Source organism: Nannospalax galili, unplaced genomic scaffold (genome assembly GCF_000622305.1).
Source record: "Nannospalax galili isolate Female #2095 unplaced genomic scaffold, S.galili_v1.0 scaffold399, whole genome shotgun sequence".
Lineage (NCBI taxonomy): Eukaryota > Metazoa > Chordata > Mammalia > Rodentia > Spalacidae > Nannospalax > Nannospalax galili.
Window position 1 is genome coordinate 2020463 of NW_008345053.1, and position 27567 is coordinate 2048029.

A 27567-nucleotide genomic window follows, 5' to 3' on the forward strand; every position below is an offset into this window, starting at 1 on the left:
GTAGAAAAACATTGGAATCCTGACACGTGGGATGGAGATGTTTGGGAGAACCCTGAGGAGGCTGAGGATTTAGAATCCTCAGATGCTGAGGAATTTGATTCACCTGGTGAACTAATTGCCCCACCCTCAGCAGACCCACCCTCTCCACCCTTGCCTGAGGCAACTAATTCCATTGATTGAGCTAATTCCATTCAGCAAGGTGAAGCTGATGTCCCTCAGGGCCCAGTTATTGTTGCCTCTAGACCTGTAACCAGACTCAAAGCTAAGCAGGCCCCTAGAGGAGAGATAGTGTGGCCCGTGAGGAGGTGCGCTACAACACTAAAGAACTTAGTGAATTTGCTAATTCTTTCAAACAGAAGTCTAATGAATATGTCTGGGAATGGATTTTAAGGGTATGGGATAATGGTGGAAGGAACATAAAATTGGATCAGGCTGAGTTTATTGACATGGGCCCCCTGACTGGAGATTCTAGGTTTAATATGGAAGCTCGTGCAGTTAAAAGGGTGTTAAAAGTTTATTTGATTGGTTGGCTGACGTATTTATCAAAAGATGGCCTACTGACAGAGAGCTGTTTTGCTTTAAACTGTATAAAGAGCTAGACATGATGGCTCAGCTATAATCCTAGCACTTGGGAGGCAGGACAATCAGGAGTTCAAGACCAACCCGGACTATATAAGATCCTGTCTCAAATAATTATTAAATAAATAGATAGATAAAGGCTGCGGAGATGGCACAGAAGGTAAAAGTACTTGTGCAAGCCTAACGAACTCTGTTCAACCTCCACATGTATGCCATGATTCATGTAAACACACACACACACACACACACACACACACACACACACATCACACACACATACACATCTGCAAATGTAAATCGATAACTATTTTTAAAAAGAAAAAATAGCCAGATGTGGTGGCACGCATCTTTAATCCCAGCATTTGGGAGGCAGAAGTAGGTGGATCTCTATGAGATCAAGGCCAGCCTGGTTCACATAGCAAGTTCTAGGCCAGCTGGGGATACAGGGAAACCCTTTCTCAAAAAAAAAGTAAAAATACAAGCAAAACAAAACAACAACAAAACACTATGTAGGGAGTTTTAAACAGATGGTTTCCGTGATGCCCGTTAAATCGAAATTGAATTGCTGACACCTACAGTGGTCATCTTCAGTGTTCTGGAGCTGTTCCCTTTCAGCTATGCCTGACTCCCTGCTACTCCCTGTTAGTGTTGAATCTATTCATCCACTCAGCAATAAATGACAATGAGGCACAGACACTAAACAGGCTCCTGAGGCAGCTCCCAGTCAGTGCACAGTCAAGGGCAGACAAGAAAGCAAGGCTCCTTCACACACCTTTGACTCTGTCCAAGGAGAAACTCGGGAGTGTCCCAGATAGAACCAATCCCTGCCTTTGAGCATGCAATTGTGCTTTAAGATCAAACCCAGAAGAAAATGGAAGAGAATTAGAATTAAATCTGGCATTTATTTGGTGGGGCACACATCCCATTTAGGTATCCAACCCACACACGGTTTTCCAAGATGCCTGCTGTTTTAACTAGGATTCTTGGATGGGTTTCTGCTTAGGCCAACCCTACAGAGAATAATTACTATCCAGTGCCAGACGAGTGTTAGAAAATTACCATTTCTCTCATTTCACTCATAACCTAACACTAGGAGGCACAAGTTGGCCATGACCTCACCCCCTGTATGAGCCAGTGGCTCCTGGGCAAGAAGTGCTGGTAAATAGATGATGCTGTGACTTGAATGTGCCTGTACCTCCAAAACTCAGAACTCAGATCTAAGAACAAACCCCCAGAGTGGGAGTACTGAGAGATGAGGCCTTTGGGGAAGTGATTATGTCATGAACCTCCTCCCTCATGAGTGAATTAGTGCTCTTATAAAAGACACTGAAGGGCAAACCCTAGTGCCTTGTACCTTTCTGCCTTCCACCATGTGAGGACACAGCCTTTGCCCCTCCTGCCCTGTGAAAGTGCAGCAACAGGGAGCCATCTTGGAAGCAGAGGACAGCACAGCATGTGAAGTCAGAACATCCATAGAAACACACACTAAGGGCCATTCTAGTGAGGTCTCACATAGAAACCAGGAATAGTCCTTTAAAAATGTAGAATTATCCATTATTTGTGACAAAGTAACAAAGGACTTGCCTTACTTAAGCCTTTTGCAGAGCATGGACCATGGCACAGCTAGCAGCCTTACTGCCTTAAAGACATAGCACAGGGCTGAGGATGGAGTTCAGTGGTAGTGTTTGCCCCAGACTCAAGGTCTGGATTCCATACCCAGTCATGAAGGAGAAAAAGTAGCACAAACTGAATAGTTTTTTTTTAATTTTTAAATTTATTTTTTATGTGTATGAGTGTTTTGCCTGCATGTATGTAAGTGTACCACATATGTGCAATGGCCACAGAAGGCAGAAGAAGATGTCAGATCTCCAGGAACTGGAGTTACAGATGGTTGTTAGCCACCATGTGGGTGCTGGGATTTGCACCCAGGTCCTCTGCCAGTGCTCCTAACCACTGAGGCTTCTCTCCAGCCCCATGTTTTGTTTTTGTTTTAAATGTGTTCACCTTTATGTGGTCCTTACATGTCTTTTGTGCAGCCTGCATTTCTCTAGTCTGCTGTTTATTCTTGCTGGCAGGCAGCTATTGACCTTGTACTGAGTGATTGCTGGTACTGGGCACCTTTCCCAGTCATCAGAGAGTCCCTCCAGAATGAGGATGATGTGATAGTATGAGCAGTGGGGCTTGAGTCAGGGTGAAGCATGTGGAGGAGCCAACAACTACAGGGAGCAAAGAGCCAAGACCTCCTCGCACAAGGTTGGAGAGCAGTGCAGTCTTCAAATCTTCCATTTCTATCACGATTCATTCATCAGAGGTTTTGAAAATAGGAACTTGGGTATCTTCACGTGACCCACACACATGGGACTGCACATCCCACATGCATGCATATCACATACATACATTTGCAAAAAAAGTAGCGGGGAACTCATGTACCCACAGACATGCAATTGTACATACCCACATACATACACACACCACCCCCACACACCCCCCCACACTCACAATAAAAAAAAGGAGAGACTCTCATGTATCTTTACAATATCTTCAGAAACCAGCAATGTATGGTAGGAAGTTTGACCTCTCTTTTGCTGAAGAGTAAACAGCCCAGAGCATAAAGCAACTGGTTAAATCCAGCACTGAGCTGTGAGGAGCCCTTCAACCTTCTGCTTCCTTGTTCTGCCTCTGCTACAGCTGTTTCTCTTGACTGTACAGACACTGAGTAAAAATGACTTTTCCTTCTCTTTTGTTTCTATGCTGTTCTGTTGCTGCCCCCAAAAAAACACTAATGAGACTGAACTTGGAGTCCCCGTGGACTGTGTGGCTATTGCTACCACTTTCCAGCAGGTGATGGCTGGTGACTGAGATGAGTGACTTCAGAGGGGCCACAACTTATCTAAAAGTCAGGCTAGTTCTTTTAAAAAAATACAGTTATTTTATTGCTCTATTTATTTATTATTTATTATTTATTTATTTTTGTGTGTGTATGTGTGTGGGAGCATGTGCCATGCCACATGTGTGGAGGTCAGAGAACAACTTGTGGCAGTTGGTTTTCTCCTTCCTCCATGTGGGCCCTGGGGAACAAACTCAGGTTGTTGGGCTCAGTGGCAAGTGTGTTTACCTGCTGTGATGGCTAATCCTGGGTGTCAACTTGATTTGATCTGAGATTAACTGAAATGAAAGAGATCTTCTTGATTGGATCATCTAAAGCCGGAAGACACACCCTAAATGTGGGCGTTACCTTCTGATGGCAGCCGGTATAAAAGACCAAGGCAGAGCAGAATGCAAGGTTTTTTGCTGCTTGCCTTCTCACTCACTGGTGAGTTCGTCTTGCTGCTGTAGACTGAAGACTAGCTGATATTTTGGAATTTGTCAGACCTTCAGCACCGGATTGGGACTACTGAGACACCCAGCCTTGTGGACTGAGTGACTACAGATTCTCAGCCTCTCCAGTGTGGTGCAGCCATTGTTGGACTACTTGGACTCTATCCTGTGAGCTAAGCTGATAAATCTCTATACATATTCATTCTACCGGTTCTGTTTCTTTGGAGAACCCTGACTAATACATATATTTATTAGTACATTATTATTTACTAAAACTTTGCTTTGTGTCAGACACTTGCTAGGTGCTGAGGTGGACAAGCTAAGAAGGTTGGTCCGTGTAGAATTTATACTTTAGAATGACACAGGTACTATGTTAGCATAGTAAGGTGTAATGGAGAAGAAGGCTAAATAGAGTGCTAAAAGTGTGTATGAGTTGGGGTACTGTGTTAGAGTTAAGATGCCTCATGAGGTCTTCACACTGAAGATGTCTAATATATTTTAGTTTGTAAACTAGAGATATGCTACACTAATTACTTGCGGTTTTTTAAAAGCAACTGTGTTATGATTGGTAACACTACTCTGTGGAAAAGCAGAGCTGGAGTAAATACCAAGCACATGCTTCCCAAAGATTATCTGAGCACTTAAGTGAGAGGCAAACACATGGAAAGTTTTAGTGTTTCCCCCCACTACTTTGGTCTGTTTTTTTGTTAAGTAAGTTTAAAATACAGTTTGAAGAATGAAGGATCTTCTTTGCTAGTTTAAGCATTTATTGCACAAACATGAAATATACATGCACATGGGGGGCTGGAGAGATGGCTCAGGGATTAAAAGCACTGACTGCTCTTGCCGAGGACCTGGGTTTGATTCCCAGCACCCACATGGCGGCTAAGAACTGTCAGTTACTCCAGTTCAGGGGAATTCAATGCTCTCTTCTGACTTCTGTGGGTATTACACGACATGGGCACACTTACATATATGCAGGCAATACACTCATATATATAAATTAAAACAATTTTTAAAAAATTTAAAAAAGAAATATACATGTACGTTTTAGATACATGAGTATCTAGTGACAGCCTGTCACATAATATTAACTCATTACTGGCATTTTTAGAATCAGGAGGACACTAATGTATAGCAAGAAAACTATGCATTTTAGTTTGCTTATGCACATTGTTGCTTTAAAAGTCTACTTTGTATGCAGTTTTTAGGAAACTGGTTTTCTTCATAAACATTGCCTGGGGCAGCATCTTTTTTATTATCAGCACTTTTAAGGTGTTACCAATTGAGCACTTAACCATCCTAGACAATTTACACACTCTATGTAGTCCTTACAATAGAAATACTGCAGTTTCATCGTTAGGGAAGAAACAAGGGTGGTACTGTTGCTCAAGGTTGCAGAGACATGATCATATTGGTTTGAATTCAAATTTAGGAGCCCCCAACCTCCAGTCAGTGGTACTGCTCAGTCTCCCCTAGTTCCATGAACTTCCTGGGTCTTTATACAGATGCATCCCCATCTCTGGAGTACCATCTCCATCTCTGGGGTACCTTTGTAAATCGTGGCTGGGGGAGTATGTAAGGTAAGAATGTGACAGTGCTCACTTGAAAAAGTAGGAGTGGGAAGAAAAGAGTAGAAAACCAGTAGTCAGAACATTCCATAAAGTTTTGGTTAGTTCCAGTTTCATTGTTAATGACAGCTAGTAATCTAAGAACAAGCATCAGGTAATTGGCTCATTTACCTTCTGTTGCCATAGCAGCTCATACTATGGAGACGATGTGCCTCAGGCTTGGGGTGGTGAGTGGGGTACTTCAAGCTTTATTTTACTGTCTATGGATAGGAGACACACGCTTGAAAATACTGGGAATGAGAGCCAGCTCTCCAGCATTCTTGCTGTCTTAGACGGGGAAGTCTGTGTCTTTGGTCTTTAGCAGTCTCTGTTGGCTGAGTGCATTTGGACGGAAGCAGCTCAGTTCTGGGAAGCTGCTGTGCATGCTCAGGATCGGGTTTCTGTAGGGTGTGTCCTGCTGCCCATAGCCAAGGGTGCCGTCCCATCTGTGAGAGGCACATGTCCGTGAGAGGCACAGGCTGCAGAGGGCAGGAGATGAACAGCCTTGCAGCCTCCCCAACAGAGTCGCATTGCCCTGGCTGTCCTAAACAGGAAGACTGCAGTGGGGTATTAAATATGATTTTCTCATTTTCCCTGGAGCTATGCATGGGGCAATGTTCTCAACCTGAAAGCTATTAAGGATTTTTAAAGTTTTATTTGGGTAGTTTCTTGATTTATCTGCTTACTGTTTTTCTATTTCAAAGCTGCATCTGAGAAGTGCTGTTTAAGAGAGCAAGTCCTTAATTTTCCATTGAATTTTGACAAGGAGCTTTTTCCCAATTAACATAAAATATATCTTCCTGTTTTTTACTGGGGGGGGGGATATCGAGAGTAATCTATTCTGGGAGGTAATTCACCACTAGAATGTCAGGTGTGGTGGCACACACTTTTACACCCAGAGGCAGGCGGATCTCTCTGAGATCAAGTCCTACCTAGTCTACATAGTGAGTTCAGGCCAGTTGGGGCTACAAAGGAGACCCTGTTACCCCTACCCCCCAAAAAGGTACAAAGGTCATAAAGTCTAAGGTGACTTATTTTTCTCCTGTGTTTGTAATCAGCATTTTCTTATATATACAGAAATATTAAATTGAATATCATGTACTACCAAAATGCCTGAGATTCTTGAGATTCCTTCACAATTTACCACTCTGCACATGTATATTCTACACATGTAATCTTAAGACGTCTCTTGCTTCTGATTAATATTTCAGGTGAGAAACTACTATTTGAATCATTTGAAATAGAACCTTTCTTAGTATTTTTTTTTTAAGTTTTAGTCTGTGAATTAAAAACTAACTACTTAGTAGTCCAAGTTAAAGGTAGACTTTTTCTTTGTTCGTTTGCATATTTTAAATTCTAATGACAAACATACCAATGTAAGCCTTGCTTGCAGTGCGGCTGGGACCTTAGCTGTTCTTTTAATGTTTTGGGGAGGATTTTAGATAACAGTACTGTAAACTCACATTAGGAACCAAGACTGCATACTGGTTGTCAGTCACGCCTGAATATCTGATCTGTTTTATTATTACTGTTAGTATTCCAAAAATGTTGAATCACAATTGTTGGAGGTAGGTCTGAGCTCTAATTCCTTAAAGTTCTACATTAGTTTTTAAGCAGACAGTGATGTGTATGTACCTGTGGAAAATATTTTTTGGGATAAGTTAACAGAAAATGATGACTTCTGAGACCTTTAATGTCTCAGAAATTCCAATTTAAGAATCAGGATCTGTTCCTCAGGGGTCACATGGGCTTGGGAGGAGCCCTTGGCTCCTTTCTTTTACCAGTTCTGCCTATGTGAAGATAAATCAAAGGTCCTGCTTGATCATGTCTGGCTTCACTTGGAAGCATGGAGGAAATGTTTCCTCTGAGTTGACCCTCCTCTTTGTAGAGTGGACAGAGGTTCAAGTCCATCTCATGGGGTCTCCATGGCCTCCCTGAACAAGAGGACAGGTGACTTACCACAATTACAGGCCATTTTGAGAGATGTTCCATAGTCCCTTGGAACTTAGTCAACTTCGGAGGGCAAGGAGCAAAAACTGTCCTTTAAGTCCCTTTGACCACATTAGTATAGGCCTCAAAGTATGGCTGTTTAGCATCCAATAAGATTAGTTCCACCAGTCTGGTACTTTTAATTACCATGTGCTATGTAGATAAAGCTTGGGCAAAAACCAGACGTTCTCAGATAAACCTTGACTAGACATATTTTGTTCCTTAAACTAGTTGACTAAACTATGTAAGTCACATTTTCTTACATACGAATGCTTTAGCATTCTAGATTACAGATACAGTGAAGAATTTTATTTTTACTTGCTGCTGATTGCATTTAAAAGAGAATATTCTTACAGAAGAGAATATTACAAAATTTGAATTTGAAGAACAGCTTTAGATGGGCAGTGCTGTTGGAGTCAGTATTTGTAGGGAACAGGCACCATTTCATCAATTAACAGTATTATAAAGAGGAGGATTTGAGGCCAGATTCATAGACCATAATTTACTTGGAAAAGAAAGGCTGAATTGAAAATAAGCCAATCTCTGACTTCTCTGGATGGATAGTCTGTTCCCTCCTTTTCAGTGATGGTCCCCTCTGGACATTTTAGGGTCTGCTCACACACTTACCTTCTGATTTTATCTCTCACCCCCTGTGCTGCATCTAATCATTCTGTTTGTTCTTCCGAGTTTCCCACCCCATGCACAATTAGCACTACTGTATTAAATAAAAAGCTTAATAATCGAATTTAAAGCTTCCGAGCGAGTAGAGTGCTCATCTTTCATGTGCAAGGTTCAGTCCCCAGTACCTCAAACAAGGAAAAAATGCCTGCCGTTTGTGAGCATTTCAGATCCCTGTCAGGGCGCCTCTTCATCTTACTGCCATCATCTCAGCATTTGGTTTCTTGACTTAACTAGTACAAAGTCCTTTTGTATTGCTTTTTATTATTTACACTTTATCTCTGTCACTGTCTTCCAAGTTCCTTGATTTGAGAACAGTGTCTTAAAATTTCTTAACTATACGCAGTAAAGTGCTGTATGTAAAATAGGTGGGTTTCATGAGTGCAGATGTTGCCCAGAGTTAGCTTTTTATCTTTGCAGTGTCTGTTATTCGTAGGCAAAACCCAGACTCTGTTTTTTTGCACAGCTTGGAAACACAGTGGAGCTAATGGGTATAGCCGTGGGGTCCTGGAAGTCTGCATATGTGCTCCTTGGGCTCTCCCAGTCCCACTTAGTCTCTGAGGAAATCGTTCTTGCACTTCTCCTATGACTTGTGCTCTTGCATCCCTCTCTTCTCATTCTTGAGCCAGCACTGGCTACCTTTTTCGGGACAGAGAGGCCACAATTGGGAAGTAACTTGCTTTACTCTCTTTCATCTGCAAACTTGCCTCCATCTACACTCACCCTCGCCTGCATGGTTCAGAATCCTCACCTGTGTTCTTTGGAGCATCCCCTCAAGTCCCTGTGTCTGTTCTCCGAACATGCTGGCTCCCTTACATCTGCTTGCAGATATGACAGGACACGACCCCTTGTTGCCAAAGCCGGCAAAGATGCAAACACCAAACCAGACAGAAACAACAAATATTTTATTCTATGCCCATTTCTAGGGTTTTCTTTTCTTCCCTCCATAATCTCTCTCATCTGTAAACCCTCATCAAGAGCATGTCTTTGATTATCGTCTCATTTTTCAGCCTATGCCAGCCTGACTTCTCCCATTCTTACACTGCAAGCTGCTCTGGATGGGCACCTTGATCTGAGCTGCACAAAGCCCTTGTTTTGCCTTGCCTTTCAGTAGCATGGAGACACGTAGCCCCCCCTTTCCTGTGTGCTGCCTCGATGCCACACTTTTGCTTGTCTTTATAACCTTGTGAGTGCCTTCACAACCCTCCGCAGTCTGTGTTGCACAGTGCCCGCCTCATGCTCTGGACTTGCACTCCTGCTTTTACCTGTCAGTCATCCTGCAGAATCATTGCCCCGTTGATTTCAGTCTCCAGCCATGGTGCCCTCAGCTTCAATAGACAGAGATCTTTGACTCCGCTGACATTAAGCATTACACATTCTTGTAATTCTGGACTTTAGGTCCAGAGGAGGCATGGCTCCTAAGTAATGCAGTCAGCAGCTAAAAGGACCACCTTCCTCTGTCCATTCTGCCATACTCGGCCACAGGTTCCTGCTGAGGTTTGCCCCTTTGGAGTGGCAAGGTGGCTGCAACAGTTCGGGGCATCACAGCAGACCCAGCCCTATTCAGAAGATGAAAGTACCATTCTTAGACGTTAGGAAACCTTGCTTCAAAGTACTGCTAGCACATCTCCCTCCTGCGTGACATGGTGATTTCTGATTCTCAGTGAAAAGGACCAGTGGAATTACCAAGAATGATCGCAGACCAACCTTGTGAGGCCAATAATTGCTTTACGAAAAACTCCAGTGATTGCCCATTGCCCCATAGGGCCTTAATCTTTTACAGTGACTTAGAGATTCCAGTAATCTGGCCCCTGTGCAGTGTGTCTATGTGGTCTCATCTCACTGGCTTACACTAAGTGTTCAGCAGTCTCTGCTTCAGTGTTCCTTCTTGGAAGCCTGCACTGACTTCCCAGCTGTGATCATAGAGCCAGACCTCTTTTCTAGCATCGTTAGTGCCCAGAGTATCTGTACAGAACACCCCAAATTGTGTTTCATGTAAGCATCTGATGACCAAAACTGATTGACAGAGCTGTAAGACACCCTTTCCCCAGCCAGTGTTAGGTGTGCTTGGATGGCATTATGTTAGGTTAATTTTTTAAAAAATATTTTTATTCTTATTTTATGTGTATGAGTATATTGCCTGCATGTAAGTGTGCCCATGTACTGCACTGCCCAGGGAGGTTAGGAGAGGGTGTTGGATACCCTGGAACTGCAATTACAGACGGTTGTTAGCTCCCATGTGGTTGCTGGGAATCGTCCACCACCTCTCCAGTCCCTGGGTTACTCTCTGTACAGTGTCACTCCCTATAGCTTGCCTCTGAAGAATGATGTGCTAGAAGAGCATTACTAAACATGTAAGCTTACTATGTTGATGTTAGTGTATTAAATTCTGGGTCTGTCTTAGTTTATATGGAACTCGTTTTATACTTTATCAAGTCTTGCACTTTAAATAGAAATGATCTCACGAGACGGCAGAAAGACTGCAACAGTAATAAAATAACGTATTTCTCAGACAGTAAAGTGGTCATTAGTGACCTCTCCTTTCCAACTTCAAAAATAATGGAGCAGAAAGTTGGGGTGTGTAGCCCAGACCTAGGCAGCTGTCCAGTTCACCTCACGCTTTCCTGAGGCTGCTGTGGACCTGAAGCATCCTGGCGAGGGTTAGAAATTAGGCTGTGGGCTGTGGCCATTTTCAAACTGATTGGACTGTTTAGAAAATAATAATGTGGGGCTGGAGAGATGGCTCAGTGGTTAAGAACACTTGCAGAAGACCTAGGTTCGAATCCCAGCACCCACATGGCAGCTAAGAGCTGTTCATAGTTCCAGTTCCAGGGGATCCGACAGCCTCTTCTCTGCGGGCACTGCATGACACGGGTGCACTTACCTACGTGCAGGCAATACACGCATACACATAAAATAAAAAAAATATTAAAAAAAGAAAATAATGTGCCCTCATAAGACACAATAATTGTAGACACCCAGTTTCTTGGAGGTTGGTTCTGCTGTCCCCCTCCAAGCCTGCAGCCTTACTTACTCCTGGACCTTAGAATTCTCCACATAGCTATTTGCAGCCATTGGGAATCAGTTAGAAATGTGAAATGGGACCAGACCTCATTGGCACCCCTTTCAGGATGGAGGCAGACATTTTAACCAAACCACGGTGCAGAGTGTCCTGGAAACACGAGGGCAGGACAGTAGTAGTTGGCAGTCCAGTCTACATGCCAGATGCATTGACACAGGCTGTCACTGTCTGCTGGTGCCTGACACTTGAGGTGGTGTACGATGATTGTAAGGTCTCAAAGTTCATTTCACATTTGACAAAATGTGTCTTAGATATGACCAAAGGTTCCACACCTTTTAGCCAGTAAGGCAGCACCAAGAGTGAAGTGGAGAGCAAGCAGGTGTTCTCCAGTCCTGCTCAGAAGTCAGTGTCAGCCTGACTGCCTGCTGGCTCTGGGTGCTGTCTGCAGGGCCATTGGTGAGGAGCTCAGTGCTGTGCTGTTACCCCTTCAGGTGTTTGCTGTTTGGCCTAGAAAGTACTCCAGTTTCTAGTTTGTTCTTCTCTTGCTCCTTCATGTTCTTCATATACAGTGAAATGAAAGGGTCCCGCTTCAGCATAGCATGTCGGTTATATGGAGTGGTGATTGACAGTGTAAATTATGGTAATTTTCATAGTCAAAATTAATGAAAAAATTAAATGATAATATACATAACATATAAACTTTTGGGGCCTAATTTCATGGATTAAATAAAAAATTATTAAAAGGGGGCTGGAGATGGCACAGTGCTGGTTAAGAGCATGGGCTGATCTTGCAGAGGACCTGGGTTCAGTTCCCAACACCCACATGGTGGCTAACAAGTGTCCATAGCTCTAGTTCCAAGGGATCTGATGCCCTCTTATGGCCTCCATGGGCATGGCATGACACGGGTGCCATGCATGCAGGCAAAACACTCATACACATGAAATAAAAATAAACCAAAAGGATTATCAAACTATTAGATGTAAAAGTTAACTTATTAAAAGATAAGTTCCAGGACAGTTGGGGCTACAGGGAGACCGTGTCTCAAGAAGACCGGGGGGGAAAAAAAAAGGATGATTTTAAACAAAAGATCATGCAGGCCTTCAAAGATAACTCATTTATACACATACATACATACACACACATGGAGTTACCATCCTGCCTTTAGAGTCACTGATATTAAGGTGGGTGTCAGTGTCAGCTATCTGCATCTGACAGTTGACTTACTACTCACTGTCTCTGCCCTCCTGTGCCTTCAGTATGGGGCTAATCTGATCCCAGTGAGTCAGTCCATTCAAGCACTCAGTTGTTACTTGCTATCTTGAGATTTGAGGTTTAATGTTATGTAATCAACAAATTTTTTAAAAACCCTACTTGAAAAAAATGTTTGAAAAATATGCTATGATTAATTTAGTGTGGTCTGGTGTAGTTGTCATGTAACATATGAATGGCCAATTACATGGACTTGAAGGAAATACCAGCATGTCTGTGTCTTAAATTTTAAAGTTCCTTGGAACTTTCTTTCAGCTGCGCTAACTTGCTAGGAGCCATGCTATGAGATTATAAGGTCACTGCGATCCCTGGTTTGTCATATGGGGTCATTACCCAGTGCTGGCTGTGGCAAGATGGACGTGTCTTAGATTTCCATTTCCTTCATCAACCTTTTAACATGGTTTTCAGGATATTTATGTTATGAATATGTTTGTTCAGCATATTTTATCACCATAACTGATTCTCATTACCCAGTGTGGTTAATGTAAAGTCACCACAAACACTTAACTGGGTTGTAGGCCAGAGATGCTGCTCAACTTCTAAGAATCATGTGGTCTCAAACAGCTCCCTTGTTTTGAGACCCCAAGATAGGGTAAGGAGCCCCTATGTAATTCAGTAGTATGGCTAAATTCTTGTGTGGAACAATCCTGGAGTATTGAAAATTATATCTACTGTAGTCACTTTTTAAGCAGGTATGGACATTTCCAGTGTGTTAGATTTCCAGTCGCAGTCTAAGAATTAATTCTTAAATCACTCATTTGGAAAGTTTAATTTTTAGAAACATCATACTTGTAAATGAGATTAAAGCAAGCATTTCTGTATTTTGTGTTTATTGACTTGAATCAGGTAACTGTCTTGTTAATAGATCTCTGCTCAGCTGTTTATGGGTTTGTTTTTATTTATTTTATTTATTATTTTTGTGTGTATCCATGTATTACCTGTGTGTAGGTAAGCGCACCCGTGTCATGCAATGCCCACAGAGGACAGAAGAGGCTGTCAGATCCCCTGGAACTGTAGTTACAGTTGTTAGCTGCCATGTGGGTGCTGGGAATTGAACCCGAGTCTTCTGCAAGAACAGCCAGTGTTCTTAACTGCTGACCCATCTCTCCAGCCCCTATGGGTTTTTTTTCAAGCATGTGTATCTACATCCTTTATTTTTTAATTTTCTTTTTAAATTATTTATTTTTAAAAATTTTATATATATGCGTGTATTACCTGCATGTAATATTTAATTTTCTAGATTAGCAGAGTACTGAGTTTCACTGGTGTATCTTCATACATGTATGCCAGACTTTGTTCTCACTTTTTCCCTCCCCCAGAGCTGCCTCCATGCCCCCTCTCTCCACCTCCAGCAGGTCCTCCCCCAGTTAGCCCCTCTTCTGCTTTCTTACATGTATTCCACCCTCTTTCCTACTTCCCTTGAGATCTCCGAGTCTCATGGTCACCTGTCTAGTTTGCTGAGCTGTACATATGCATATGTAAGTGTACACAGCATACATGTAATTTTAAGGCTAGGTTCTGCATGTGAGCAAAGATAGGAGGTGTTTATCTTCTCAAGCCTGGTTTATTTTGCTTATCAATGATTTGTAGCTTAATTTCTAATAGTAAATCTATACTAGACACTTTAACTTAAAAAGCTCTATTAATTAAAAACAAATCAGAATACCTGTGTTCCTGTTTTCAGTTGTGAAACCATCAATTTGGAAATGGACCAGTGGATTCTGTTTGAGAGGCAGCAGGCTTGCAGAGTGAAGTATTTCTGATTACTTAGTCTGAGCTTTCACAAAAACTCAAGACAGTGATTGTATCCGTTTGCCTCTCATTTCTGTGATGAAACATTGACCAGAAGTGGCCAGGGAGGAGAGAGCTTCAAGTACAGTCCCTGAGTAAGTCAGGCAGAGACCTGGAGGCAGGAACTGAAACCTTGGAGGGAGGCTGCTCAGTTACCCTCCTTGTACAGCCCAGGCCCACCTGCCCAGGCCTGGTACCACCCACAGAGGGCTGGGCCCTCCTCATTCAATGACCAGTTAAAAAAGTGCCTCACAGACATGGCCACAGGCTAATCCGATGGAGGAAATTCCTCAGCTGAGGTTATCTGTTCCCAGGGGTCTCTAGTTTGTGTCAAGTTGACAAAAACTAACCAGTGCAATGATTTGAATACTTATTTGAAAAAGCAAAAGATAAGTTTAAGAACTAAATTAATTTCAACAAAAACGCCATTCTGTTAGTGTCAGTCTGATGTGGGCTGGCTCTCCCGCTGGTCTCAGCCTAGTCTCTTCCATTTGCAGTTGGTGGCAGCTGTGAGACCTTTAGAGTTAAATTTGTGTGGGGGGGGTGGGGGTGGGGGTTACTATTTTATTTTTATTTTATGTGTATGAGTGTATTGCCTGCATGTATGTGAGCGCACCCATGTCATGCAATGCCGTGGAGGTCAGAAGTGGGTTTCAGATTCCCCTGGAACTGGAGTTAAGGATGGTTCGTAGCCACCATGTGGGTGCTGGGAATCGAACCCGGGTCTTCTGCAAGAGCAGTCAGTGCTCTAACTGCTGACCTGTCTCTCCAGCCCGTAGAGTCAAATTTGTTTTTAAACTGAAATTTCTAGTGTACATGATGCATGACTGGTTTCTGTTATTAAGGATACGTTACTATGAACATTTGATTCCTAGGTCTTGGGAATTTGATGGGGAGGAGCTGGGGAGGAAATGGCTCACTGGTTAAGAGCACTGGCTGCTCTTGCAGAGAACCTGGGTTCAGTTCCCAGCACCCTCATGGAGGCTAACAGCTCTCCATAACTCCAGTTTCAGGGGATCTGATGTCCTCTTCGTATCTCCATGAGCATTGCATGACATGGGTACACTTACATACATGCAGGTAATATAGTCATACACATAAAATAAAAATAATATTAAAAAAAATAAATTGCAAGGAACTAGAGAGATGGCCCAGTGGTTAACAATGTTTGCTTTTTTCCAGAGACCCAAGTTTGGTTCCTAGCACCCAAGTTAGGCAGTTCACAACTACCTGTAACTCCAGCTGCAGACCACTAGTTGCCTTTATCTGGCTTTCACAGGCAGATACATTCATGTAAAATTTTTTAAATGTTTTTTTTTTTAAAAAGTTTATTTTTATTTTATGTATATGCATATATTGCCTGCATGTAGGTGAGTGCACCTGTGTCATGCAGTGCTTGAGGAGGTCAGAAGAGGCTGTCAGAGCCCCTGGAACTGGAGTTACGGACAGTTGTTAGCTGCCATGTGGGTGCTGGGATTTGAACCCGGGTCTTCTGCAAGAACAACCAGTTTTCTTAACTGCTGAGCAAAAAAAAAAATACAGCAAAATGTTAATTATAACACAAAAGGCTCATGTAATTATACTTTTGTGTGCTTGGGAATTATAGTGTGTGCATTCATCTCTCAGGTGCTGTCCAGCTTTTCAAAAATCGAGACTGGTCGTTGACCTGGAGCTCACCAATTAGACTAGGATGACTGGCCAGCAAGCCCCAGGGATCCTCCTGTCTCTACCTCCCCAGGGCTGGTTTATAAGGTGTGCCACCACGATGCCTGCCTTTTTACATGGGTTTTGGGGATCAAACTTAGGTTTCATATTTGTGTGGCATGCTGTTTACTGACTGATCTATCTCCTCAACCTCACATAGTTTTTTTTAATTTCTAGATTAAAAAAAAATTCATATGAGTGTTTTGCCTGCATGTAAGTGTACTACACACATATGTGCAATGCTAGAAGAGGGTGTGGGATCTTTTGGAACTGGAGTTATAGACTGTTGTTAGCTGCCATGTAGGTGCCTGGAATCGAACCAGGATCTTCTACAAGAGCATCCAGTGTTCTCTAACTACTGAACCATCTCTCCAGCCCTGTAGGGTTGTTTTTTTGTTTTGTTTTGTTTTTTTTTGTTTTTGTTTTGTTGTTGTTGTTGTTGTTGTTGTGGTTGTGGTTTTTAAATTAGTAATAGCCAAAACAGACAGCAGCTTTCCTTTTTATAAAAAAAAATACTATTTTTATTTTATGTGTATGAGAGTATTGCCTGCATGTATGTGAGTGCACCCGTGTCATGCAATGCCCTTGGAGGTCAGAAGAGGACTTCGGATTCCCCTGGAACTGGAGTTAAGGATGGTTCGTAGCCACCATGTCAGTGCTGAAAATTGAACCCTGCAAGAGCAGTCAGTGCTCTTAACCGCTAAGTGATCTCTCCAGCCCCAGCAACTACTTTCTTAAAGGTGGGGCAAAGTGTCAGGAAAAGGAGTGGCACGCCTAAAACTTAGCAATTTTTTTTTAAAGATTTATTTCATTTTTGATTATGTGTGTTTCTGTGTGGACATGTGCAGGTGTCTGCAGAGGTGAGAGGTGTTGGATGCTCCTGGAGTAGGAATTACAAGCAGATGTGAGCTGCTTAATGTAGGTGCTGGGAGCCAAACTCAGGTCCTCTGCTTATTATAACTGAGCCATCTCTCCAGTCCTAAGCAATCATCTTTGCTTGGTACTTTGTAAGTTGATCTTTTATTGTTTTTATTTTATGTGTATGAGTGTGTTGCCTGCATGTATGCAAGTGCACTTGTGTCTTGCAATGTTCTTGAAGGCTGCAGATCCCTTGGAACTGGGGATGCTGTTCCATGTGGTGCTGGGAATTGAAACCTGGGCCTCTGCAAGAGCAACTATTGCTCTTAACTGCTGAGCCATCTCTCCAGCCCCCTGGATTTTCTTTATAAGCTGTTTGTATGGTTTTGATGTAGGAATTTGTTTAATGAGTAAGGCGCCTGGCTCTGCTTCCTGGAGACACCCTCTGGTGCCTGTCATCCTCTCCAGGGATGGGAATTTTTCAGTGTCTGCTGTAAAGTTTGGTATTCTTTTTGCTGCTTTCCTATCTTGAGTCCTGTTTTGCCTTTCTTGTGGTTTAATAACTCATTTTTGCTGCTTCCTGAGAAAGGTTATACTTACAAGACTGAAAATGTCTTCGTCAGCCTCCATTAGATCATTTGGCTAGGTTAGAATGTTGGAAGACCTCAGCTTTTCCTCAGAGTGTGGGAGGCGGCACTTATTATTTTCTTGTTGGGCTTCCAAGTACTTACTCCTGGGAAATCTGATAAGGTTCCTGGAGCCTTCTTCCCTCCCCTGCACCTGAGGTTTATGCCCTCCAGGCTTCCTTCTGACTTCCTCTTTCTTTTCACTTGTGAATGAGTGCTGTTCTCAGTGCTGGGTACTTTGCTGGAGTGCTTTTCTAGTCTTTCTGAAACACTTGTTATTCAGAAATCACATGACACTGTCTCTGCCTCTCATTGTTAATTTCTTGACTTTTATGTGTTTCCTTACTTTACATTGCCTCAACATTATCAGCCCTTTAAGCCAGTGCTGTTTTATAATTTGAGTATTCTTTTTACATTATCCTGTTTTTTGTTCATAGATGCAATTGTATTTCTTCTTTTCCATGATACTAATTTTATTTTGACTTTTTACTGCTCAGCATTTCCTATTTGCTTGATGTGACCTCTTTCTTGTTGGGAAGCTACTTTTTTTCTTTTTTGACCTGTTCTTTTGTGACCTGTAGCCCTGGCTGGCTTGTGAGATCTATCAGCCTCTGCCTCTTGAGTGTTGAGATTACCACAGCCAGCTAGGTAGCTGGGTGTATTTTTTTTGGTTGTTATTTTGGGTTGTTTTTTTTTTTTCCGCCTTTTTTCTGTCTTTTTTGAGACAGGGTCTCCCTGTAGCCCCTGCTGATCTGGAGCTCACTATGTAGACCAGGCTGGTGTTGAACTCAGATACCCGCCTGCCTCTGCCTCCTGAATGCTGGGATTAAAGGCATGCACCACCATACCGGGCTTGAGAAGCTCCTTTTGAATGTCTACTGATCCTTGGCTGTCCATAAAGGATGAAACACGACAGAACTAGTTGCAAGTCCTAGATAGGGCCATTGTAGGGATGTCAAGAGACCAGATGACATTTTTTTTTTAGCTTCCTTCAAAAATCAAAGTCCGAAGTTCTTTCCCTGCAGCCCTTTAGTATTCCTGGAAGATAACCTTGGGAGTCTTTGGGAATTTAGAAAGGGACTGCCAGGTAGTCATGCTCTGTATTGTTTACTGGCCCCTGCCAGGCCTCCAAACCTGCCCCAGTGTGATGGCTGTTGCTACCTACTTCCTGTATGGTCTGTTCTCCGTCTGCCCCTTCCTGTGGCCATTCTGTTACCCTCCTTCACTGTTTCCATGCCTGCATACACACCAAGTTCCTTCTCAGCTATGTGTTCCCTTTTCGTAACTCAAATATGTGCTTACACAGCATATGACATCCTTGATCCAAAAGCCCAATCCAGAATGCTCCAGAATCGATGCCGCCACTGGAAAATGGCCACACTCACCCTTATATAACGGGCTACAGTCAAAAGCAGGTGCGCTAACAGTACTCTATGCACCCTAACTGCAGGGCATGTGCAAGGTGTGCACGAACCCACATGAGTTTCATGTTTAGACTTGAGTCCAACTCCCAAGGTATCTGATTATGTATGTTCAGATTTGGGAATATCTGCAAACACCCAAAATACTTCTGGCCCCAAGCATTTAGGACAAGGGACACATTTCGTTAATGTTTTATGTAGTGTTTAATGCTGTGGTAAGCACTGGCTTACAGTGGTGACTTTTGCTCTTACATGTAGTCATCATTGGATAGGCATTCTGCGCTGCTGTGCCATTGTTCTGGGATGCAGACCGAGAGCAGCCACTGTTGGCAACATTGTCACTACCCATGCGTGGCATAGTGGCGTAAAGGAAATAGTAGAAACTCATATTGAGAATCTTAAGTCTTCTGAAGCAGAAGTGGCATGAATCACTTTCAACCCATGTGGCAGCACCTAATTTCACTATGGTGAAGTGCAGTCCTACTGGTACATGAGACTATTAGAAATACTTGGTGACTGTCACTGTTGATTACTATGGCAACGTTGACCAGCCAGTCAGTAGTAACTGTTCTGTGTGCTCATGGACAAGGATGTGCCAAGTCTACTTATCAACAGATGGTACTTGATGACCATACTTTAAAAAAATGAAGTTATAACCCTAGCACTTGAGAGGCAGAGCTAGGTGGACCTCTGTGAGATGGAGGGCAGCCTTGTCTGCATAGTGAGTTCCTGGCCAGGCGGGGCTACAAGAAGACCTTGTCTCAAAAAAACAAACAAAAAATGGGGCTGGAGAGATGACTTAGAACTTAAGAGCACTGGCTGCTCTTACAGAGGACCCAGGTTCAAAATACAGCACCCACATGGCAGCTAACAATCATCTATTAACTCTAGTAACTCCAGTTCCAGGGGATCCGACGCCCTCTTCTGTCTTCTGTGGGTACCACACAACACGGGTGTACTTACATACATGCAGGCAGTACACTCATACACATAAAATGAAAAAAAAAAAAAACACAAGAGAATTAAAAACTCTCGTTTCACATAATACACAAAATTTAATGCTAAGTGGGCCAATGACCAGAATATGGTCAGAATATGAATATGAGAGCCAGAATATGAAAACTCGAGACAAGTTAATCTTATGACTTTTGATTGTATAGTAGATTCTTAGATATGACACCAAAACACATGGACTACAAAAGGAGAGGTAGGTAATAAATCATCCTTCAGCAGAATTAACACCTTTTTATATATCAAAGGACATTACCTAAAGAAAGAGCTAGGTGTCCTGGTATACACCTGCAACCATAGCACACAGGGAGTTCAGATGGGAGGATTGAAAATTCAAAGCCAGTCTGGGCTAGATAGTGAGGGGAAGGGTAGAGAATGGAAGACGACAAGGAGAGGAAGGTGAAATGGTAAAGACGACCTGTAGAAAGAAGCTTTTCAAAACTTGTACGTCTGATAAGGGATTAATGTCTAGGACATATATAGAGAACTTGCAACGCAAACAAAAAAATAGCCAAATTTTTAAAAACGATCAAAGAATTGGAAAGACATTTCTCCAAAGAAAATAATCAGTAAATACAAAGATGTTCAGCATCATTAGTCATTAGGGAAATATCAATGAAAACGACAGTGGTAGATTACTTTGCACCTACCACATTGGCTATGATTTAAAAAAAAAAAAAAAAAAAAGAGTCACCGGAGCTCTGAGCACACATGGTGAGCTTTGTTCTGCTTGCTCCCCCCACTTCCTGTTGCTTCCTCACCCCACAACTTTGTATTTTTGAAGCCTATGTGTTGGCCCTCATATCACTGTAGGTTTCGGTGCAAGGCTGTCAGAGGGAGAGGGATGAAACTGGGTTCTGTTCTGAGACACAGGACTGTACAGAAGACAGAAAAAAAAAAAAAAGAAAGTGGTAAGTTTCTTTTGCCCTACCACATTGGCTATGATTTAAAAAAAAAAAAAAAAAAGTGAAAAGCAGCGTTTGCAAGTCTGTGGAGAGGTCGGACTGCTTGCAGTGCTGGTCAGGGTGTAGTGGCTCAGCTGCTGGGGAAAGCAGTTGCCGATTGCTGAAAAGGCTAAACAGAATTACTGTGTGGTTTAGCAAGTCCCCTTCTGGGTACATGTGTGAAGGCTCTCAAAGCATACACCTGTCTGCCAGTGTTTGTGACAGCAGAAGTTAGGAACTGGGTCCATCAAGAGATGGGCTGATACACTGATGTGAATGTTCAGAGAAGTGCTGATCAGGTGTGAGAAGAACTAGTCTGATACATGCTATGACACAGATGGACTGAAAACATGAGATAATTGAGCCAGGACACACACTGTATGATTTCACTTGTTAAATATTTTGAGTAGGCAAATTTATAGAAATAGAAAGCAGATTGAAGGATGGTAGAGGCTTGCAGGGGGCATGGAGAATTTTACATTAATGGTTGTATAATTTGGGAGAGATGATAAAGTTGTATTAATAGATACTGCCATTGATTGTTAAGTCGGCACGACTTCTGTGTTACACATGTTCTACCACTGCTTAAGAATTTTTACATGCAAAAAGGCTCTGAGCTATACATTTTACATTTGTAAATTGCATGGTATGTAGTTTATAGCTCAATAATTCTGTTTTGAAGAAGAAAATGTGATCAGTTTTATTGTACAAGCTGATCTTAAGTCTAGAAGCATCCTTTGGACACACAGGCTCCTCTGAGCTAAATGTTGAATATGGTTTGTCTCCTGAAATTCATTTTGGAGCTTGATGCTTATCTTGAGTTAGGAGGGAGAAACCCATTTTTTTAGAGGTGGATCCTGTGGGAGGAAATGAGGACTAGGGAAGGTTATCAGAGCTGGGGAAGCCTGTGGTTATACTGGTACCTTCAGCAGAAGAGGGAGAGACCACACATGCATGCGTGCACTCCTTGCTTACTTACTCTGTGATGCCCAGCTCTGCCTAAGGACTCTGCTACCAAAAATGCTATCAGAAGATGCAGGCCTTCCCCTTGGACCAGATCACTGAGTTAAAACAAACTTTCTGCAATGTGCCCAGCCTGTGCTGTTGTGCTAGAAGCAATAGAAAACTATTGCTAATGTAGTTTAAAAAGTAAAACATTACAAAAATTAAAGCACTTTTGAAAACTCTTTACAAACCATTGTGTCCTGTTTTGCTGTCAGAACCTTGATCCGTATGTTGCATAGTGTTATTTTCAGGTCTTATCCTAATGCTCAAAACAAACAAAAGAGAAACTCTCAGGACATCTATTCAAGTGCTCTGTGTACTGATTCTGTACACTGCATACTTACTACATAGAGGGAAGATGCTGTCTTGTGGCTTTGGGGATTCTTGGTGGAGTATTGAGATTTATTTCTCTTAAGACCTACCAACCAACCTTTACTATTGTTGTAGACTAGCTTTATTCTCCCTCCCGTTTTTCCATTTTGAAAATTGAGGTAAAATATACTTAATGTTAAGTTTGCCATCTTAACCATTTTAAGCACATTGCAGTGTAAAGACATTCACAGTACTGCATAGCATCCTTGCCGTCCTTCCCTGTAGCTCACTGAGCACTTCTCCATTCCCCTCTGGCCAGGCCCTGGTAGTCACTCCCTCACCCCCCACCCCCTACCCCTGCTCGCTCATTTTAGACAGGGTTGACTAGGGGGATGTTCATCCAGCAGTGTTTCTTCATACCTATGTTAAGGTAAAGGTTGCTAAGTACTTAGTGAAGACTTAAAGTGTGGTGTGCTCTAAAAACTGATAAGCTGGGCATTCATCCTACCATATGGGAAGCTGAGGCAGGAGGATCACAAGTTCTAGACCAACTTTGGCTACGTAGCAAGACCCCATCTCCAAAGACGTAATTAATTTGAAAAAAAAAACCAAACCTGATAATATTGCCAGGCAGATAACACATAATTAGATTGGAAGCAATGATACTGAGATTAATTATAGTTTTCATATATAGCTTGAATTCAGGCTTTTTTGTTTTGTTTTTCTGTTTTTTTGTTTTGTTTTGTTTTGTTTTTTGAGACAGGATTGCCCTGTAGCCTCAGCTGGCCTGGAACTTACTACATAGACCAGGCTGGCCTCAGTCTCACAGAGACCTGCCTGCTTCTGCCTCTTGAGTCCTGGGATTAAATGAGTGCACCACCATGCCCAACTCTGCATACAGGTTTTAATGAAAATTGTGATGCACTTATAAAAGGCTAAACATACACATGAAACTAATCCTGGTATTCCCGAGAATTTAATATAGAATTAGAAATGTATTGCATTTTGTTGAATTTTTTCAACAAGTCACACTAGTTCATTTGGTTTCCTCTTTTGTGAAACACTGCATTAGAAATCTCACTGTGTCCAGGTGGCGTTGGCATTATTCCATGCTAATAAGTTAAGAAAAGACGTGCAAAACAAAAAGAAAAAATAACCATTCTTAGATCTTTCAGAGAAGTGAGGCCGTGAGGGGCAAACTGCTGCACCACAAATCAAGACTGGCAGATACAAAGAGCCACAGCTTCTAGAGTTCAGGCCCTTAGCCAGAATCTAACTGTGAGTGTCTGAGAGAAATCCCCAAGCTTTTGGCTGGAGAAGGGGAGAGGAGCCGTTCTCAAGCATACCGACCAGAGTGCTGCATTCTTAACCAGACATGCCTTAGGAATGTGGGCTCCTCACCTGGGCCTGAGCAGCTGGGGTTTTCCCAGAGCCTAGTCTGTCTTGAGGAAGGGACTAGGGAGTACTCAGCTCTAGCTCCTCCTCACCGTCTTGTGTCATGTGAGGGAAGAAAACCAGAAGCACTGATAGAGCTGCAGGTCCAGTGATGCAGGCTAACCAGAAGATTGCTGTGAGATCACAGCTAACATGCTCCCCTCCCCGTACCTTAGCTACACAATTAAAGGCCTGTTTGCCAAAGTTCTGTTGGCTCAGCTCACCACGCCCACTTCTCAACAAGAAAAACGTTAAGGTGGGACTGCCTCAGTAGTTAAGAACACTCACTAGCTGCTCTTGCAGAGACCCAGGTTCAGTTCCCAGCACCCACATGTCGGCTGACAACCTTCCGTAGCTCCAGTCCCGTGGGATCTGACACCCTCTCTGACCTGTTCAGGCATTGCATGACATAGGTGCACTCATGCAGGCAGGCAGTACACTCATATAGGTAAAAATAAAACTTAAAAAAAGTAAAGTACATTAAAAGGCAAAAATATAGTTTGACGAGATTTAGCAGATTATCAGAACCAGGGTCAGTATGGCTAGAATGTTGGAATAATCAGTTACTAATCCTATGGTTAAACTGCTAAAGGTAGAGAGTAGGCAGCATGCAATAATAAGTTCACAAGTGTTAGCTTGTCTTCAATTGCTGTGACAGAACACTATGACCAACACCAGCTTAGGTTTATTTGGCTTACATCTCTTGGGTCACAGTTCATCACTGAGGGAGCCCAAGGTAGGAACTCAGGGCAAGGACCTGGAGGCAGGAGCTGGAGCACAGGCCATGGAGGAATGCTGCATACTGACTTGGTCCCCTGGCCTGTGCTCAGCTTGCTCTCTTATACAGGACCATAGGCCCAGGGGTGGCACTGCCCACAGTGGGCTGGGCCCTCCCACATCACTCAACAATCAAGAAAATGCCCCACAGACCAGTCCTATGGAGGCAGTTCCTCAGCTGATGCTCCCTCAACCCAAGGGTGTCAAATTAACACTAAAGCTAAAGCTATCCAGCACAATTGACCCCTTGTTAACTTGACACACAGACCCATCACTATTAAACCACAAGCTTTCCATTTCTTATCCCCAAGGTATGTTAATATTAATATCATAACATAAAACAGTACAACTTTATGCTGGGCGTGGTGGTGCATGCCTTTAATTCCAGCATTCGGGAGGCAGAGGCAGGTGGATCTCTGTGAGATTGAGGCCAGCCTGATTTACAGGGCCAGCTGGAGCTACAGGGAGACCCTGTCTTAAAAAGACCAAAACAAACAAAAAGTACAACTTTAAAAGTTCACAGTCCTTAAAAAAATCCAAACACTTTAAGTTCAGTCTTAAAAGTCTTTTAGCTGTGGGTTCCTGTAAAATCCCAAACAAGTTAAATACTGTCTTATTTCATAAGGGAAGAATCAGCCATACTTAAGGAAAACCTAAGTCCAGCCAAGTATCTCAAGGCTGAACATCTGGGATTCACTCAAGAGCTTCTGGGCTCCAAAGGGTTTCAGCAGCTCCACTTCTCCAGCTCTGCCATTCATAGCACACACAGCTCATCTTGCAGGCCCAGGCCCATTCCACACCTTATGCTGTCCTTGGTGGTCATCCCACGGTCCTGGTATCTCCAAAAGCTGGGGTCGTCACTGCAACTGAGGCTGCACTTTCACCTATGGCCTTTCCTGGCCTCTCAGGGTGCCAAGCCTCAGCTGTTCTCTGTGACCCCTTCATGCTTTCAACACCAGAACCATGCAGGAGACTCTTACACATTACCTGTAGAACCCTGAGACCCTCTTCATTCACCTGCTACCCCCCAATCCCTCCAGACCCCCACTAATTGCTCTTTTAGCTTCTGTAAAATGCTTGGCTGCTGCTTTAGACATGCCCTGGCATGCCCTGGCATGCCCTGACTCCCACCTGCTATTCCCTCCCCCTTCCAGGAAACTAGATTAACCAAGCCCGAGCATAAAAACTGCCCTATAAGGTAAAAACGGAGACTCCTGGCCCCACAGGTAACAGCACATTCCACAGCCCTGAGAATAGCCCAGCCCATTCCACAACCCTGAGAACAGCACCTGCCAAGAAAAAACCTCCATGACAGCATCCTGTACAACCGATAAGTTTAAAAGAGTGTTGGCACGTGCGGGATTCTTGGACCAACCACAAAGTGACACTGTCCCCTCCTCCCTTTGTCTCTAACCTATAAAGAGCCCCTTCTTCCCCCACCCGGGGCTCTCAGCATGGATCCGTTATATTGGTGCAGTCTGAGAGCCCGAGCTTGAGCCTGAATAAACCATAAACCTTGCTTTTGCATTTTGGTGTGTTGGGTCCTCAGTGGTCTTCTTCGGGTCCTGTGGATGAGGTATAACATTTGGGGGCTCATCCAGGATTGCCCCCCAGAGACCCCCGAGAGGAACCAACCCCAAAAGGTTTGTGATCAACCGGCCGGGTAAGTTTTTGTAAAACTGTGTCCGCTTGTCTTTTTGTCCACCTGTCTTTTCTATACTTTCCCTTTGGTCGCGGCCATCTGATCTCAGTTTTTTGTTGCTGGAATGCTAGCAAGGTGACCTGGAGGATTCGGGAGACGTCCCCATCCTCGTCGGAGTGGGTGTTCACCATCAGACACCCCACCAGGACACTAGTCCATCTGAAACCTCAGAGGACCTTGCGACCCTGTTGGGACATGCGATTCCTATCTGTACGGTCTTTGGCACAATCGAGCCAGGGAATCCACACGGCCGAGAGTCCAGACCATTTGAAAGCCGTGGTAGTTTAATTTGGGCCCTCTGTCTGTCTGTGTCGTTCTTGTGTCTTGTGATCTTTATTCTAATTTCTTTGTTGACGAAACGAATGGGACTGATAAATACTATGGGCAACACCCCATCTTCCCCTCTAGATCTTACACTAGTCCACTGGGGGGACGTTAAGACAATTGCCCATAACAATAGTGTAGATGAAAAGAAAAAGAAATGGACAACTTTATGTTTGGTTGATTGGCCCTCCTTCAATGTTGGATGGTCCCCTGAAAGGACTTTTAACCTGAGTTTGATTTCCAGGGTAGAGGACCATGTCTTCCGCCCACAGACAGGCCACCAGGACCAGATCCCATACATCGTCACCTGGCGAGGCCTCATCGAACGACCTGATGGCCCCCTAACTGGGTCAAGTCCTTCCTTCCCCTTATTAATCCAAATGCTCCCCCCGCACCTCTGCAGGTCCTCCCTCTCAGACCAAAGGTGGAAGAGAAACCCATTCTTTCTCCAGAGAGGCACAGAAGAGAACGACATCTTTCCCCCACCCTACTCCTCTCAGACGGGCACCCCGCCAATGGTACCACAAGCGCAGGCCCCACCTCCTAACCCTGAGGAGCCACCATCGCTTCCACAGGGACCTGCGCAGGCCACATGGAGCCGGAGGGGGGTGGCTCCCCAGCCTGACACCACTGTCCTCCCCCTCCGGCCGGCGGGGTCCCCAGATGGAGAGGGCAATCAGCCCTTTCATTACTGACCCTTTGCCACCAGTGATCTTTACAATTGGCGCTCACAGAATGCGCCTTTCTCTGAAAACCCCAGGGACTTGATTAACTTATTGGAAACTGTTCTCTTCACTCACCAGCCCACCTGAGACGACTGAACACAGGGACTTGATTAACTTATTGGAAACTGTTCTCTTCACTCACCAGCCCACCTGGGATGATTGCCACCCAGCTCCTGAGTGTCCTGTTCACTACTGAGGAGCAAAACAGGATCCTGGAGGCAGCCCGGAAATTGGTTCCGGGCCCCACCGGGGACCCTACCACAGACCCAGGCATCATTAATACCAGTTTTCCTCCTAGCTGTCCCAACTGGGACTACAACATGGCAGAAGGTAAGGAGAGGCTCCACCTGGTCTACCGCCAGACTCTGTTAGGTCTCAAAATGGCGGCTCGAAAACCTGCCAATATGTCTAAGGTCTATGATGTCAGATAGGGGCCCAAAGAGAACCCAGCCTCCTACTTAGCGAGG

At 43.6% G+C, this 27567-nt stretch overlaps 1 protein-coding gene across 4 annotated transcripts in view; it reads left to right on the forward strand.

Annotated features, from left to right (window-relative positions):
- Positions 1-27567, forward strand: part of Zmynd11 (zinc finger MYND-type containing 11) — a 581274-nt gene that overhangs the window by 474389 nt on the left and 79318 nt on the right. The window contains exon 1 of one of the 4 annotated variants that reach the window (XM_029567468.1): positions 6699-6718. The exons of the other annotated variants lie outside the window; for them this stretch is intronic. The gene's annotated coding sequence lies outside the window, so the exon portion shown is untranslated. Of the gene's footprint in view, positions 1-6698; positions 6719-27567 lie in introns of those variants that run through there. 4 annotated transcript variants of the gene reach the window in all.